Source organism: Dendrobates tinctorius, unplaced genomic scaffold (assembly GCF_039654945.1).
Source record: "Dendrobates tinctorius isolate UK_male_01 unplaced genomic scaffold, ASM3965494v1 ptg000031l, whole genome shotgun sequence".
NCBI classification, from domain to species: Eukaryota; Metazoa; Chordata; class Amphibia; order Anura; family Dendrobatidae; genus Dendrobates; species Dendrobates tinctorius.
This window is the reverse complement of record NW_027361699.1, coordinates 19,431,728-19,447,080: the sequence shown is the minus strand read 5'-3', so window position 1 is coordinate 19,447,080 and position 15,353 is coordinate 19,431,728. Positions and strand designations below refer to the sequence as shown.

Genomic DNA, 15,353 nt, shown 5'->3' with positions numbered 1-15,353 from the left:
CATCCGTGTTTTTCCAATATGGATACTGGAAATGAAATTACAAAGCCTCTCACATACTTTCCACGTAAAACACGGACGGCACATGTACAGCACACAGACGGCACACGAACGGCATGTTTACATGGATCCATAGACTTATATTGGCCCTTGTCATCTGTGCTGCCGGGAAAACACAGACATGAGTTCAGCACCGTAGGTTAAAGAGGGGACACGTGGCATCCGTGAAAAACATGGTACCCGATTGTGTGAAGGAGACAGTATAGTCACAATAGAAAATATTAGCAGAATTGCCGTCTTTTTCTACATCCTACCTCACAAACAGAATAAAAAGCGATAAAAAAAGTCTTAATTGTCCCTCAAACTACTCTGCTAAATCCCCTCTGGCTCCGTGGCTGATGGTTTGGGGGCCCTGATGGTTATTTTTCACTTTGCAGCTATACTATAAGTTGCTGTCACAAGATGACTGCAGCCCAGTGCTAAGACTGGCGGAGACCCCCGGGGCCACAAGACCCCTGTAGCCCAGTGCTAAGACTGTCGGAGACCCCGGAGCCACAATACCACTGTAGCCCAGTGCAGAGACCCCCAAAGCATCAGTGCTGGAGCCGCGGAGGATTTATCATTTCATGATAATTATTTTTACATTCTCAGAAAACCCCTGTAGTGTCTGTTCACACACACACACACACACACACACACACACACACACACCATTTTTGCTGTGGATTGATCTACAGTGCTGGCAGGAAATATTCAGCGTTTTTACAGCCTTTTGATTAGCATTTTTGTGTCCTATTCATTTTAATAGGGAAAAAAAGCTTTAGAAATGCTGAAAGACGACAGCAACAGACTTATTTAAAAAACTGTCTCCTGGCCAGTGTCAACTTAACCTGACACTGCAGGGAGAGAGGGGGGATGTAGGGGGGTTTGGGAAAGACAATCAAGGACTGCAGAGAATGCACAGCGTTATTCACTGTAAGGAATGTTGTACACTGTGCACTTCATAAAGGGGCTGCAGACGCAGGGGGCCCCCTATGTGGGTGGCAGGAGCTGGGGCTGGGCCCACCAGAGGATTCTCTGGTGTCCCGGTGCCCCAGTCCATCCCTGATAGCAATAATCATGATCTCCCACGTGCTTCAGCCATGAGCCGGGGGTTCACAGCAGATTAACAATGACAGGCGTAAGGGTCTTCTGCAGACCCCGGATGTCATGAGAACCCTTCAGCATGACACAATCACGTGACACAGGAGCCGATGGGCAGGATTCGTGATGTGTTCCTGGCTGGTGTGTGTTAAGTGCCGCAGTCAGTGATTGATTTAACTAGTTAACAGCAGCAGGTAAATCAGCCATCAAGTGTGGGAAAGAAGAGAATCAAATGTAGGTATACGACCTTTTGACGCCCCCATCCATCAAAGGTTGTGAAGAACCTCATCCACAACTACCACAAAAGACTTCAAGCTGTCATTGATGTTAGAGGGGGCAATATACGGTATTAAGAAATGGGGTATGTGAACGTTTGATCAGGGTCGTTTGGATGTTTTGTGTTGTCATTATGATTTAAAAAGAGAAACACAGTAGTTTGACAATAATTGGCTTCACCCAACCACTAACCATGAGTGGAGAAAAAGTTTTGGTGCCATCATTCATATTCTCTGAAAAAGGCCAAGAAAGCAAAAATTCTGCCGGGGTATGTAAACTTTTTGAGAACAACTATATTTCTCTGCTCATAGAGCTATATCGCAGTTTGTTTTTTTGCTAGCAGGATATTTTCATTGATACCATTTTTATTTATAGTCAACTTTTTATGGTATTTTATTCCACTTATTGTTTGAAGGTATGATGATAAAACATATTTTTTGCCACATTTTTTATTTCTTTTTTACGGTGTTCACTGAACAGGTTAACTGGTGTATCAGTTTCATAGATCAGGTAGTCCTGGACACTGCGATACCAAATATGTGCACTTTTTTATGTTTTGCTCCTTTTACATAATAAAAACAACTTTTTATAAACGGATCGTTTTTGCATTGCAATACGTTTTTTAATATGTATGGCTGCTTGTTTTTTTTGTGGGAGAAGATTCTATTTTTATTTACATTCAACTTTTTGATTGCGTTTTATCCCACTTTTTGTTCGGCGGTATAATGAAAAGCATTGTTTTTTTAATTTTTCTACGGTATTAACTGAAGGGGTTAACTAGTGCGACAGTTTTATAGATCGGATTGCTCTTGATGCCGAGATACAAAATATTTGCACTTTATTTTTCTTTTTGCATTAACCCCTTAGTGACAGACCCAATTTTGTACTTAAAAGGGATCTGTCACCCTTTTTATCCCCTATTAACTGCCGACATAGACATCGGGGGCTTATCTACAGCATTCTGTAATGCTGTAGATAAGCCCCCGATGTAACCTGAAAGAGAAGAAAAGCACGTTATATTATACTCACCGAGGTGGGCGGTCCGGTCCGATGGGTGTTGCGGTCCGGTTCGGCGCCTCCCTTCTTCATGCGATGACGTCCTCTTCTCCCGTCCTGAAATGGCTCTGGCGCAGGCACATTGCTCTGCCCTGTTGAGGGCAGAGCAGAATTCTGCAGTGCGCAGGCGCCAGACCTCTCCCGACGCCTGCGCACTGCAGGACTCTTCTCTGCCCTCAACAGGGCAGAGCAGTGCGCCTGCGCCGGAGCCATTACAGGACGGGAGAAGAGGACGTCATCGCATGAAGGGAGGCGCCGGAAGGGACGGCGACACCCATCGGATCGGTGAGTATAATATAACGTGTTTTTCTTCTCTTTCAGGTTACATCGGAGGCTTATCTACAGCATTACAGAATGCTGTAGATAAGCCCCCGATGTCTATGCCAGCAGCTGCAAAGCCAAAAAAAGGGTGACAGATTCCCTTTAATGTACTTAATGACCAAGCCAATTTTTACAATTCTGACCACTGTCCCTTTATGAGGTAATAACTCTGGAACGCTTCAATGGATCCTGCTGATTCTGACATTGTTTTTTCGTGACACATTGTACTTCATGTTAGTGGTAAAATTTAGTCAATATGACTTGCATTTATTTATGAAAAAAATGGAAATTTGGCAAAAATTTTGAAAATTTAGCAATTTTCAAACTTTTAATTTTTGTGCCCTTAAATCAGTGTGATAGCGCACAAAATAGTTAACAACTAACAATTCCCACATGTTTACTTTACATCAGCACAATTTTGGAAACATAATTTTTTTTTGTTAGGAAGTTATAAGAGTTAAAAGTTGACCAGCGATTTCTCATTTTTCCAACAAAATGTACAAAACCATTTTTTAGGGACCACCTCACATTTGAAGTGAGTTTGAGGGATCAATATAACAGAAAATACCCAAAAGTGACACCATTCTAAAAACTGCACCCTAAAGGGGCGCAAAATCACATTCAAGAAGTTTATTGACCCTTCAGGTAGCTGAGACCCTGGAAATTTTCCAACACTGAGAGGCGCTATAACCTTATGTCTCAGCGCTGTTAAAAAGCACCCTTAACTGCCGCTGTTAAATGGCCTATTGGCGGTCATTAAGGAGTTAATATATGTATTTATTGGTATATTTTTTGAGATTTATTTTTAACTAGTCCCGGGATGGCACATATTTTCTGTGCACTGATCGCTGATCTGATACTCTGCTCTCGGCAGGAACTTACAAGTCCTCTGTACCTGCGTGACCCCCGTGGTCATCTCTCAGCCTGGGGTCACCATGCAGACCATCGGATTTACGTGATCTCAATCGCATTGTGCCGATCAGAGCAGCTGTGGTATGATCAGACCATGTCCCTGTACAGTCAGACACAGCCATTACACAGTACACAGCAGGAGGACATGTATAAGATTATCTCAGCACAGGAACATTTTATTTAACACATTCAATTGTGGAAATTATTATTATTCCAAGATCTATTGATTAAAGTGAAATTTGTGGGGAAACCCCTCTAAGTGCTATGTCATCCCCTGAGCACTGCAGCGCTACTCTGACTGGGCTGTGGTGGAGGGTCTAGCCCCCTGCCATTTTGTCACCCACGGTAAGAGTTGCCATTCACAAGTATGGCACCACTGAGGTACAAGGCTGCGTGCAGGAGAAAGGCTGCTGCACGACTGTCGCTAACTCCCGCCCTCACCCATGCAGCCAATCACACACGACACACAGCTGAGGCCGCGTGAACGCGCCTCAGGAACCCGCGCGTTGTTTGCAGCGCCGCCTACCTTACCCAGTTAACCCCCTGTCATCCGGCACATCTTGACGTCACGCTCACGACGTCATCAACCTCAGCCCGAGACCGCTGTTAAAGCACGGAGCTGCGACGCAACCGACTTGTTGCGTTGTCTGACACGGGCTCCAGCCTGGAGAGGCGGCCTAAAGTGACAGGAGGAGCGGGTATGTGAGCGGTCCTGTGTGCCCGGGCTGTGAGGGGAGCCCCGGGCATGTTCCCTACCGGAGCGGCAGCCCTGGCTTGTGTGTGACCGGAGCAGGCCGAGCTCCTCCGTGTCCGCGGCTTGTGTGTTTATTTACTGCCTCCACATAGTGACACGGGAGGCTCCGCTGCAGCCATGTTTGGTGTGGGCAGGAAGCGAAGTTTTACCTCAGTTTTGTGAAATGCGCTCAGATGTAAACAGCCTGTGAGGAGCAGTAGTGGAGGGCTGTCGTGGGTCTGTCACCCGTGGGGCACCCGTGTCATAACATTGGTAGAGAAACATGCAACCCTGACAGACCACGATCGTCGTTCTTCTCTTATGTACTAGTTGTAGCTGCAGGACAGTCGTGGGTTGTGTCCTCCCTGGGTCACTCCTGCTATCTGGGGAGAAGCTGACAGATCACGATCGTCCTCTCATTGATCAGCTGTAGTAAGTCCAGCACTGCAGGACAGTCGTGGGTTGTGTCCTCCCTGGGTCACTCCTGCCATCTGGGGAGAAGCTGACAGATCACGATCGTCCTCTCATTGATCAGCTGTAGTAAGTCCAGCACTGCAGGACAGTCGTGGGTTGTGTCCTCCCTGGGTCACTCCTGCCATCGGGGGAGAAGCTGACAGATCACGATCGTCCTCTCATTGATCAGCTGTAGTAAGTCCAGCACTGCAGGACAGTCGTGGGTTGTGTCCTCCCTGGGTCACTCCTGCCATCGGGGGAGAAGCTGACAGATCACGATCGTCCTCTCATTGATCAGCTGTAGTAAGTCCAGCACTGCAGGACAGTCGTGGGTTGTGTCCTCCCTGGGTCACTCCTGCCATCGGGGGAGAAGCTGACAGATCACGATCGTCCTCTCATTGATCAGCTGTAGTAAGTCCAGCACTGCAGGACAGTCGTGGGTTGTGTCCTCCCTGGGTCACTCCTGCCATCTGGGGAGAAGCTGACAGATCACGATCGTCCTCTCATTGATCAGCTGTAGTAAGTCCAGCACTGCAGGACAGTCGTGGGTTGTGTCCTCCCTGGGTCACTCCTGCCATCGGGGGAGAAGCTGACAGATCACGATCGTCCTCTCATTGATCAGCTGTAGTAAGTCCAGCACTGCAGGACAGTCGTGGGTTGTGTCCTCCCTGGGTCACTCCTGCCATCGGGGGAGAAGCTGACAGATCACGATCGTCCTCTCATTGATCAGCTGTAGTAAGTCCAGCACTGCAGGACAGTCGTGGGTTGTGTCCTCCCTGGGTCACTCCTGCCATCGGGGGAGAAGCTGACAGATCACGATCGTCCTCTCATTGATCAGCTGTAGTAAGTCCAGCACTGCAGGACAGTCTTGGGTTGTGTCCTCCGTGGGTCACTCCTGCTATCTGGGGAGAGGCTGACAGATCACGATCGTCCTCTCATTGATCAGCTGTAGTAAGTCCAGCACTGCAGGACAGTCGTGGGTTGTGTCCTCCCTGGGTCACTCCTGCCATCGGGGGAGAAGCTGACAGATCACGATCGTCCTCTCATTGATCAGCTGTAGTAAGTCCAGCACTGCAGGACAGTCTTGGGTTGTGTCCTCCGTGGGTCACTCCTGCTATCTGGGGAGAGGCTGACATCACGATCGTCCTCTCATTGATCAGCTGTAGTAAGTCCAGCACTGCAGGACAGTCGTCATTCTTCTTGTGTCACACACACAATCAGACCTCCATGAGTGTTTGTGTTTCATCTGTTGTTGCACTTCTTATGGCTTTTGTCTGGGCCAGCTGTGACCGGGCATGGCAGCACCCACATGGATGTGACCGGCAGTTTCCAGGATTAGTGTGCTCCGGACAGAAAATAAAGTTGCTGTTGGGAACAGTGCCCTGGTCTGATGTGTAATGGGACTGATCTGACACCGTGCACAGGAGGTCACTGACCCAGGTCAGATTTGATATCCCAAATTGTGCTTTTCACATCTCGGATTTACTGTATCTGCGACTTAGGCCTGTTTCACACATCAGTTGTTTGACGTCACTTGAAATCCGGCAAGAGTGAAAAAAAACAATCCGTTTCCGCTATGTAACAAACGGATGTACTGGATCCGTTTAGTGGATGGATCCTCCAGTGTATTAAATTTAAAGGAACAGATGCGAGAGAGAGATATTTTTGACGCTTCCAGAACGCCATTTAGGGTTAAAATGCATGAAAGGGAACGTTAGATTGTCCGTCTACTCCACCTGGCGGACACCAAAATCCAAACGGGTCCGTCAAAAAACGGATGCATCGGACGACCGTCAGTCAAAATCCACAGCTAATGCAAGTCTATGGGGTCAAAAAATGGATCCGCCAAAAAAATGACGGATCCGTTTTTTTTTTTTTTATAAAAAAGGCGGATTTTGACTGATGTCAAATAACTGAAGTGTGAAGCAGGCCTTATGCCTAAAGTTCTGGAAAAACTGATTTCTGGTGTGACACCCCCCCCCCCCCCCAATTGTTTCCATTGACTTTTCTTGAAGAAATAATGCTACAATGGCGTTGTTTATTATACTTTGTCTGATGTACACTAGTATCTTTTGTGTGGGTTTTTTTTTTTTTTTTTTGTATAGGTTAGTGTAGAATAATGCGTTATACCTTCCTGCCAAAAGTACACTCGATGTATACATTTTATTTACATGGAAGTCAATGGAAAATGTATGCAAGCGTCTGTGTATTGCAAACATGTGTAATCGTTATCTATTCTAGACCAGCAGGAAAAAAATGTCACACCTCCCATGTAAACCAAACCTGCCAACTATCTTTCAAAAATATTTAGTTTGTATAATTTTTTTTTTTTTGTAAATGAACTGATGATCTTATGTTAAAAGAAGAGGAGCATGCATTTCCAATATCTTTGTATCCATTTTTAATGCCTGTGTGTAATGTATCCATCAGGTGTGCTGCAAAAAATGTAAATGTGATATTTATTTCTGTTAAACCATTTTAATCCCTCCCCAACATGGTAAGCTTCCCTACTTTCTTCTTCCATACTTTCTTCTTCCATTTCTGCCTTTTGCATGTTTTTTTTATTCATTTATTTTTTTAACCCCTTACTGCCAGCTGACGGAATAGTACGTCAGCTGGCAGTATCCCCCGCTTTGAGGTGGGCTCCCGCAGCAAGCCTACCTCAAAGCTGTGGCATGTCAGCTGTTATCAACAGCTGACATGTCCCCGCAATAGGGGTTGAACGGAATCGCGACCTGCCCGCGCCTATTAACTAGATAAATGGCGCTGTCAAACTGATAGCGGGCATTTAACCCCTTTACCCCCAAGGGTGGTGTCATGATCTCAGTGTGGGTTTGACTCGCACACGTGGAGTTAATGTCTGGAACCAGTGCTGATGACTGGCATTTCTGGGGTTAAAGGTTTTGATCAAAGTGGGAGCCATTGACTCCTCCCCCCTCACTAAAGAGGGAATTCTCTTAATGTCTGACTTGTTTTCGCTCAAAGTGGGCGCTACTCATGTGGAAAAATTAAGTTGTTTGGTTCTGGACAATCTACCAGCAGGATTGGTGTTGGGCATGCCCTGGTTACGACGCCATAACCCAGTCATTTACTTGAAAACGGGGGAGATTGTTCAGTGGGGGTTTAATGATTCGATGTTGTGATAAGTCTGCACTATTGGTTGAACCTGTTACATCTGTATCTGTGTCATCTGTCGAGCTGGAAGGTATTCCGGAGTACCTGAAAGAATTTGAAGATGTGTTCTCTGAAAGCGAGGCCGAGACGTTGCCGCCACATAGACCCTTTGACTGTGCTATCGAGTTAGTCCCGGGGGCTAAATTGCCTAAAGCCCGTCTGTTTTATTTATCTGGCCCTGAGCGCTTGGCCATTAAAGATTACATTGCTGAGAGGCTTCGCAAAGGGCACATACGTCCCTCAGTTTCACCTGTGGCGGTAGGGGTTTTTTTTGTAAAGAAAAAAGATGGTGGTTTACGTCCCTGCCTCGATTTTTGTGAGCACAACAAGATTATTGTACGAAATACGTACCCCCTTCCGTTGATTCCCGATTTGTGTAGCCAACTTTCAGGGGCAAAATGGTTCTCCAAACTGGATCTTCGGGGGGCATATAATTTGATAAGGGTCCGGGAGGGGGATGAATGGAAAACCGCGTTCCTCACGACCGAGGGACTGTTTGAAAATGTAGTCATGCCATTTGGTCTTACCAATACCCCAGCCATATTTGAGAATTTCATCAACGTGGTATTCTCGGATCTCATTGGTCGTTTTGTTATTTACTTATACGATATTCTGATATTCTCTCCCGACAGCCAATCTCATCTGAATCATGTAAGAACCATTCTCCAAAGACTGAGGGAAAATCATCTGTTTGCCAAATTGGAGAAACGTGTGTTATTTGTTCAAGAATTGTCTTTTTTGGGATTAATTGTGTCCTGTGAGGGTTTTCGCATGGACCCCAAGAAGGTGCAGGCCATTGCGGATTGTGTGCAACCCCGAGACCTTAAGGGTCTTCAGCGCTTCTTGGGGTTCGTCAATTATTACTGCAAATTTATTCGGGGGTTTTCACAGGTGGTCAAACCACTCACAGATCTTACTTTTAAAGGTGCGGATGTGAGAAACTGGTCCTCGCTCGCAAGAGGTCTTTGCGACCCTGAAAAGAAGCTTTATGTCTGCTCCCGTGTTAGTACAACCAGATCCGTCCAAACCATTCGTCGTGGGGGTGGGGGCGGTGTTGTCCCAAGGGCCTGCCACTCTAACCAACCTCAGGCCATGTGCTTTCTTTTCCAAGAAGTTCTCTGCTGCGGAAAGAAATTACGACGTAGGCAATAGAGAGCTTCTTGCGGTCAAATTGACGTTTGAAGAATGGAGGCACTTTTTGGAGGGGTACGGGGGGAGGACGAATTCAGACAACTATTGGTCCTAATAAAATTGCTGTATTCCACACAGTGAGGCAAGGTACAAATACAATGTGATGAAAAGCCATAAAAATAGTAAAAACAGCGAATAAGGACACGGGGGGCCCTAGTAGCCAGAACTGCACATAAGTACATAAAGAATTACACAATAATCATGTATACCCAACAGTGTAATATCTATATATTCTGGTATTCATGCTGTACTAATGGGTAGACAGGTTGAGTAATAAAAAATCCAGGCAACAGTCAGGAAATATACATATACAATATGTGTAATACCTGGGCAAAGATGCAGCTGGCAGACACGGGGTCCTGTTGTCCGCCCCTTTTTGGAGGGGGCCAGTCACCCGGATACGGTGATCACGGATCACAAAAATTTGTCATACATTGAGTCTGCTAAAAGACTAACGCCCAGACAGGCCCGTTGGTCACTTTTTTTTTTTTTCTTTCCCCCGTTTTCACTTTACAATTACATTTCGTCCAGGGTCTAAGAATGTCCAGGCTGACGCCTTATCGCGCAGTTTTCAGCCGGTGTCGCCCCCTGAGCCGAGCCACCGTCCTCCATTCTTCACCCTGGGGTTGTGATAGCAGAGGTCTCGTCTGAATAGAAACAGGAGATTCAGGGGGCCCAGTCGCGGGCCCCGGTGGCCAAGCCGGAGGTGAAGTTGTTTGTCCCAGAGCAACTTCGCCTGAAACTCTTGCAGGAGTTCCATGAATCCAAGCTGAGTGCTCACCGTGGTATTTCAGCCATGCGTCTGGCGGTGGCTAGGATCCTTTGGTGGCCTACCCTTGGTTCGGACATAAAAAAAATTCATTGCTGGTTGTGGGGTCTGCTCTCGTTCTAAAAGCTCTCATAGCCTGCCGGCAGGGGAGCTGATGCCCTTGGCATTGCCCAAAAAACCATGGACTCGCTTATCCATGGATTTTGTTACCAATCTCCATCTAAGGGTAATACAGTGGTATGGGTAGTTGTTGACAGGTTTTCTAAGCAGGCTCATTTTGTACCCCTGTCCGCACTACCGTCAGCTGAGACGTTGTCCAGGTTGTTTGTGCAGCATGTGATCCGGTTGCATGGGGTGCCCCTGAATGTGGTGTCTGATCATGGTGTGCAGTTTGTGGCTAAGTTTTGGGGTGCTTTTTGCAAAAAATTAGGGATGTCTGTCCTTTTCGTCTGCATACCATCCTGAGAGCAATGGTCAGACGGAGCGCACTAACCAGTCCCTGGAACAGATCCTCAGGCGTCTAACCTCTGCTAGATAGAATGACTGGTGCGATGCACTGCCGTTAGCTGAATTTGCCTTCAATAGTCGGGTGAGTCAATCCACGGGTATGACTCCTTTTTCGATCAATTATGGGTTCAGTCCTCATTTTGGTGAGTTTTCTCGTTTGGACTAGGGGTGTCCCGGGGCTGAGGGCTCTGTTCAGCGATTACAGAATACGTGGGCAGAAGTTCAGCGGAGTATATCTAGGTTTCAGGGCAGGTATAAGTTTTTCATGGACAGGAAACTGTTGTGAGTTCATTTTTCCCTTCACTACTGAGGCCCGAGGAACTCCCTCTTCTGGTAAAGAAAGGTAGTGAGCCTGATTATCAAACACCTGAGTCTGATGATGATGACTGGCTGAGTGGCGTTACTTACTGGATATAAGGCTGCCGACACCCTTCTGCCCTGCGGGTGATTTCTCTGTGGGATCCTTGGAGACCAGTCTGAATTCCTGCTCCTCTAAAGCTAAGTTTTCTGCTCGGCTTTTTGCATTTGTGCTTAGACTTTGTTTTGCTTTGTTTTTCTGGATTTCTGCCATTCCCTGCTGGGGTGTGCTGATTTCCTTTAGCTCTGTCTTCTGAAAATACCTGAGTGCTGATTTAGTTTTTGAAGCCTAGCTGCTTCAGGGTCTTTTTCATATCAGCTTGTTGGCTATGTCTTTGATAGGGTTTTGGCAGATTGCAGACAGCAACCTTCCTTTCCTGTTCTGTTTAGCTAGCTTGGGCCCCATCGTTTGCTCAGCCTATCTTTCTATCTGTGCGAGTGTTTTTTCATCTTGCTTCACCGTCATTATATGTTGGGGGCTGCCTTTTACTTTTGGGTCTGCTCTGGGGCAGTTTAGATTTCCTTTTCTGTCTTTAGGCTATTTAGCGCTCCGGCTGTGATCGAGGGGTCTAGGGCATCGTAGGAACCCCCCACGGCTACTGCTAGTTGTGTTGATAGATTCAGGGGTCTGCAATCTGATAGTTGCCAACTTCTCTGGTTTTCTGGACGTAGCTTCTTTTTTTGTGTCTGCCTCCTACGGTGACTCAATCATAACAGGAAACGAACACCAGGGCCCACGTTTCAGGTTGGAGACAAGGTTTGACTCTCCATGCGAGAGGTTCCTTCAGCCAAGTTGGGGCCCAAATTCATTGGCCCATACAAGATTGTGGAAAAAATCAATCCAGTGGCATATAGGCTGTGCCTTCCACCCTCTTTCAAGATCCCTAACGTCTTCCACAAATCTCTACTGAAACCTTTTGAAGCAGTCCGGGGAGACTCCGAGTCCGCTGCTCCTCCTGTTTTGGTCGAGGGGCAGGTGGAGTACGAGGTTGGTCATATCGTAGATTCCAGGTTGGTACGGCGGTCAGTACAGTACCTGGTTCATTGGAAGGGGTATGGACCGGAAGACATGGCCTGGGTACCGGCCCAGTTGAAGCATGCTGATCGCCTGGTGCGGGCTTTCCATGCTAAGTACCCGGGCAAGCATGGGGGTCCAGAGGCCCCCTGTTGAGAGTGGGGTACTGTCATGATCTCAGTGCGGGTTTGAATCGCACACGTGGGGTTAATGTGTGGAACAAGTGCTGATGACTGGCATTTCTGGGGTTAAAGGTTGTGATCCCAGTGTAGGCTTACCTGCACACCTGGGGCTATGATTGTGGCCTCTCCCTGGTTCTGGGATTGAGGCTTCTTATAGCCTCAGGACGCTCCCATCCCCGTCAGTTATACTTTCGCCCTTGGCATTGTGTGGTGACCCCTGAGTATGTTTGTACTGTGTTCTGGTTGCTTGATTATCTGTGTACGACTCGGTCTGTTCTCTGGATATTGCTTTGGATTCTGCTTGGTACCTTCTATGTCTGTTTGGTTTTGACTTCTGCTTGGCCCTGACTATCCGTTCTTTCTCATCCCTGGTACTTTACTGATATCTCTGTGTATGACCTCCGTTTTGCCTGACTGAGTATTTCTGTATAGTGTCCTGCCATCTCTGAAAGCAGGACGCTAAGCCCCGCCCCCTTGCAGTCACAGGACCGTAGGTCCTGTGACTGCTTGCTAAACTTCAGCGTCCACAGGTCCTGTGTATCTGTACTTTCCAGCTGTACTCTGACCCCGGGCCCCCCTACAGTGCGGGTGAGTCCCTGCTCAGCGGAGGCTGCACGCCCGTGCTGACAGGATCCTGACAGGTGGTTTGCACGTTAATGACCGGGCCAATTTTTACAATTCTGACCACTGTCCCTTTATGAGGTAATGACTCTGAAACGCTTAATGGATCCCGGTGATTCTGACATTGTTTTCTTGTGACATATTGTCCTTCATATTAGTGGTAAAATTTAATTGATATAACGTGTGTTTATTTGTGCAAAAAAACCGGAAATTTGGCAAAAATTTTCAAAACTTTGCAATTTTCCAACTTTTAATTTTTATGCCCTTAAATCACAGCAATATGGCACACAAAATAGTTACATTAAGTCACATTTCCCATATGTTTAATTTGCATCTGCACAATTTTGGAACCAAAATTTTTTTTTTTTTTTTTTTTGTTAGGAAGTTATAAGGGTTAAAAGTTGACCAGTGATTTCTCATTTTTGCAACACCATTTTATTTTTACGGACCACATCACATTTGAAGTCACTTTGAGGGGTCTATATGACAGAAAATACCCAAAAGTGATACCATTCTAAAAATTGTACCCCTCAAGGTGCTCAAAACCACATTCAAGAAGTTTATTAACCCTTCAGGTGCTTCACAGGAATGTTTTGAATGTTTAAAAACAAATGAACATTTAAACTTTTTTCACAAAAAAAATTACTTCAGGTCCAATTTTTTTTTATTTTACCAAGGTTAACAGGAGAAATTGGACTGCAAAAGGTATTGTGCAATTTGTCCTGAGTACACTGATACCTGATATGTGGGGGGGACCACTGTTTCGGCGCATGGCAGAGCTCAGAAGGGAAGGAACGCCGTTTGACTTTTTCAATGCAAAATTGGCTGGAATTCAGATCAGACGCCATGTCAAGTTTGGAGATCCCCTGATGTGCCTAAACAGTGAAAACCCCCACAAGTGACCCCATTTTGGAAACTAGACCCCCCCCCCCTCCCCCAAGGAACTTATCTAGATATGTGGTGAGAACTTTGAACCCCCAAGGGCTTCACAGAAGTTTATAATGTACAGCCGTACAATTAAAAAATCATATTTTTTACACAAAAATGATCTTTTCACCTTCAATTTTTATTTTTCCAAGGGTAACATGACCCTAAAAGTTATTGTGCAATTTGTCCTGAGTATGCTGATACCCTATATGTGGGGGTAAACCACTATTTGGGCGTATGGCAGTGCCATTTGACTTTTATGGCTGGAATTGAGATTGGACGCCATGTCGCGTTTGGAAAGCCCCTGATGTGCCAAAACAGTGAAAACCCCCCACAAGTGACCCCACTTTGAAAACTAGACGCCCCCCCCCCCCCCCAAGGAACTTGTGTAGATATGTGGTGAGCACTTTGAACCCCCAGGGGCTTCACAGAAGTTTATAACGCTCGGGCGTGAAAATAAAAACAATCATTTTTTTCCACAAACATAATCTTTTAGTCTCCAATTTTTTTATTTTGCCAAGGGTAACAGGAGAAATTGGACCCCAAAAGTTGTCCAATTTGTCCTGAGTACGCTGATACCCTATATGTGGGAGAAGACTACTGTAAGGGCACACGTCGGGGCTCGGAAGGGAAGTAGTGAAGTCTTGGAATGCAGACTTTGATGGAATGGTCTGCAGGTGTCATGTCGTGTTTGGAGAGCCTCTGATGTGCCTAAACTGTTGAATCTCCCCACAAGTAACCCCATTTTGGAATCTAGACCCCCCCCCCCCCCCACGGAACTTATCTAGATGTGTGGTGAGCACTTTGAACCCCCAAGTGCTTTATAACGCCCGGGCGTGAAAATAAAAAAAATATTTTTGCCCCCAATTTTTTATTTTCCTAAGGGTAACAGGAGAAATTGGACCCCAAAAGTTGTTTTGCAATTTGTCCTGAGTAGGCTGATACCCCATATGAGGGGGTAAAACACTGTTTGGGCACATGGCAGAGCTTGGAAGGAAAGAAGCACCGTTTGACTTTATCAATGCAGAATTGGCTAGAATTGAAATCAGACGCCATGTTGCATTTGGAGAGCCCCTGATGTGCCCAAACAGTGGAAACCCCCCAATTCTAACTCCAACCCTAATGGGAAAATGGAAATAAATACTTTTTTTTTATTTTTTTTTTTTTTTTTTATTGTATTTTCCCTAACTAAGGGGATGATAAAGGGGCGGAATCGCATCGCGGAAAAAAATCGCCGCACGGTCATACTTTTGTGCGGAATCTTAAGGAATTGCCGCGATTCCGCACCCATAGGAATGCATGAGAACCGCTTACTTCCCGCATGTGGCTATGCCCACCACGCGGGAAGTTAAGCGTCTCATGTGCGGTTGGTACCCACGGTGTGGAGAAGAGGAGACTGTCCTCCAGGCCCTGGGTACCATACCCCTGTTAAAAAAAAAAAAAAAAAAAAAAAAAAAAAAATAGGGGTATATTTACCTTCCGGCCTCACGCGCTGCATTCCTGGCCTCAGCGTTCCCAGTAATGCCTTGCGGCACGGTCCTGTGATGACGTAGTTTCGCGTGACTCTAGCGGTCTCACGAGATCGCTATAGCAACGCGAGACCAACGTTATCAGAGGTCTCGCAAGGCATCACTGGGAACGCTGAGGCCCGGGATGGCAGCGCGGGACGCCGGAAGGTAAATATACCCCGATTTTTTTTTATTTTTATTTTTTTTTTTA

The 15,353-nt window shown here is 46.3% G+C and overlaps 1 protein-coding gene across 4 annotated transcripts in view; it reads left to right on the top strand.

The window, feature by feature from the left end:
- The first annotated feature begins 4,246 nt into the window (after window positions 1-4,246).
- Window positions 4,247-15,353, top strand: part of KDM4C (lysine demethylase 4C) — a 565,453-nt gene continuing 554,346 nt past the window's right edge. For all 4 annotated transcript variants that reach the window (XM_073572230.1, XM_073572231.1, XM_073572232.1 and 1 more), the window contains exon 1: window positions 4,247-4,403. The gene's annotated coding sequence lies outside the window, so the exon portion shown is untranslated. The remainder of the gene's footprint in view (window positions 4,404-15,353) is intronic.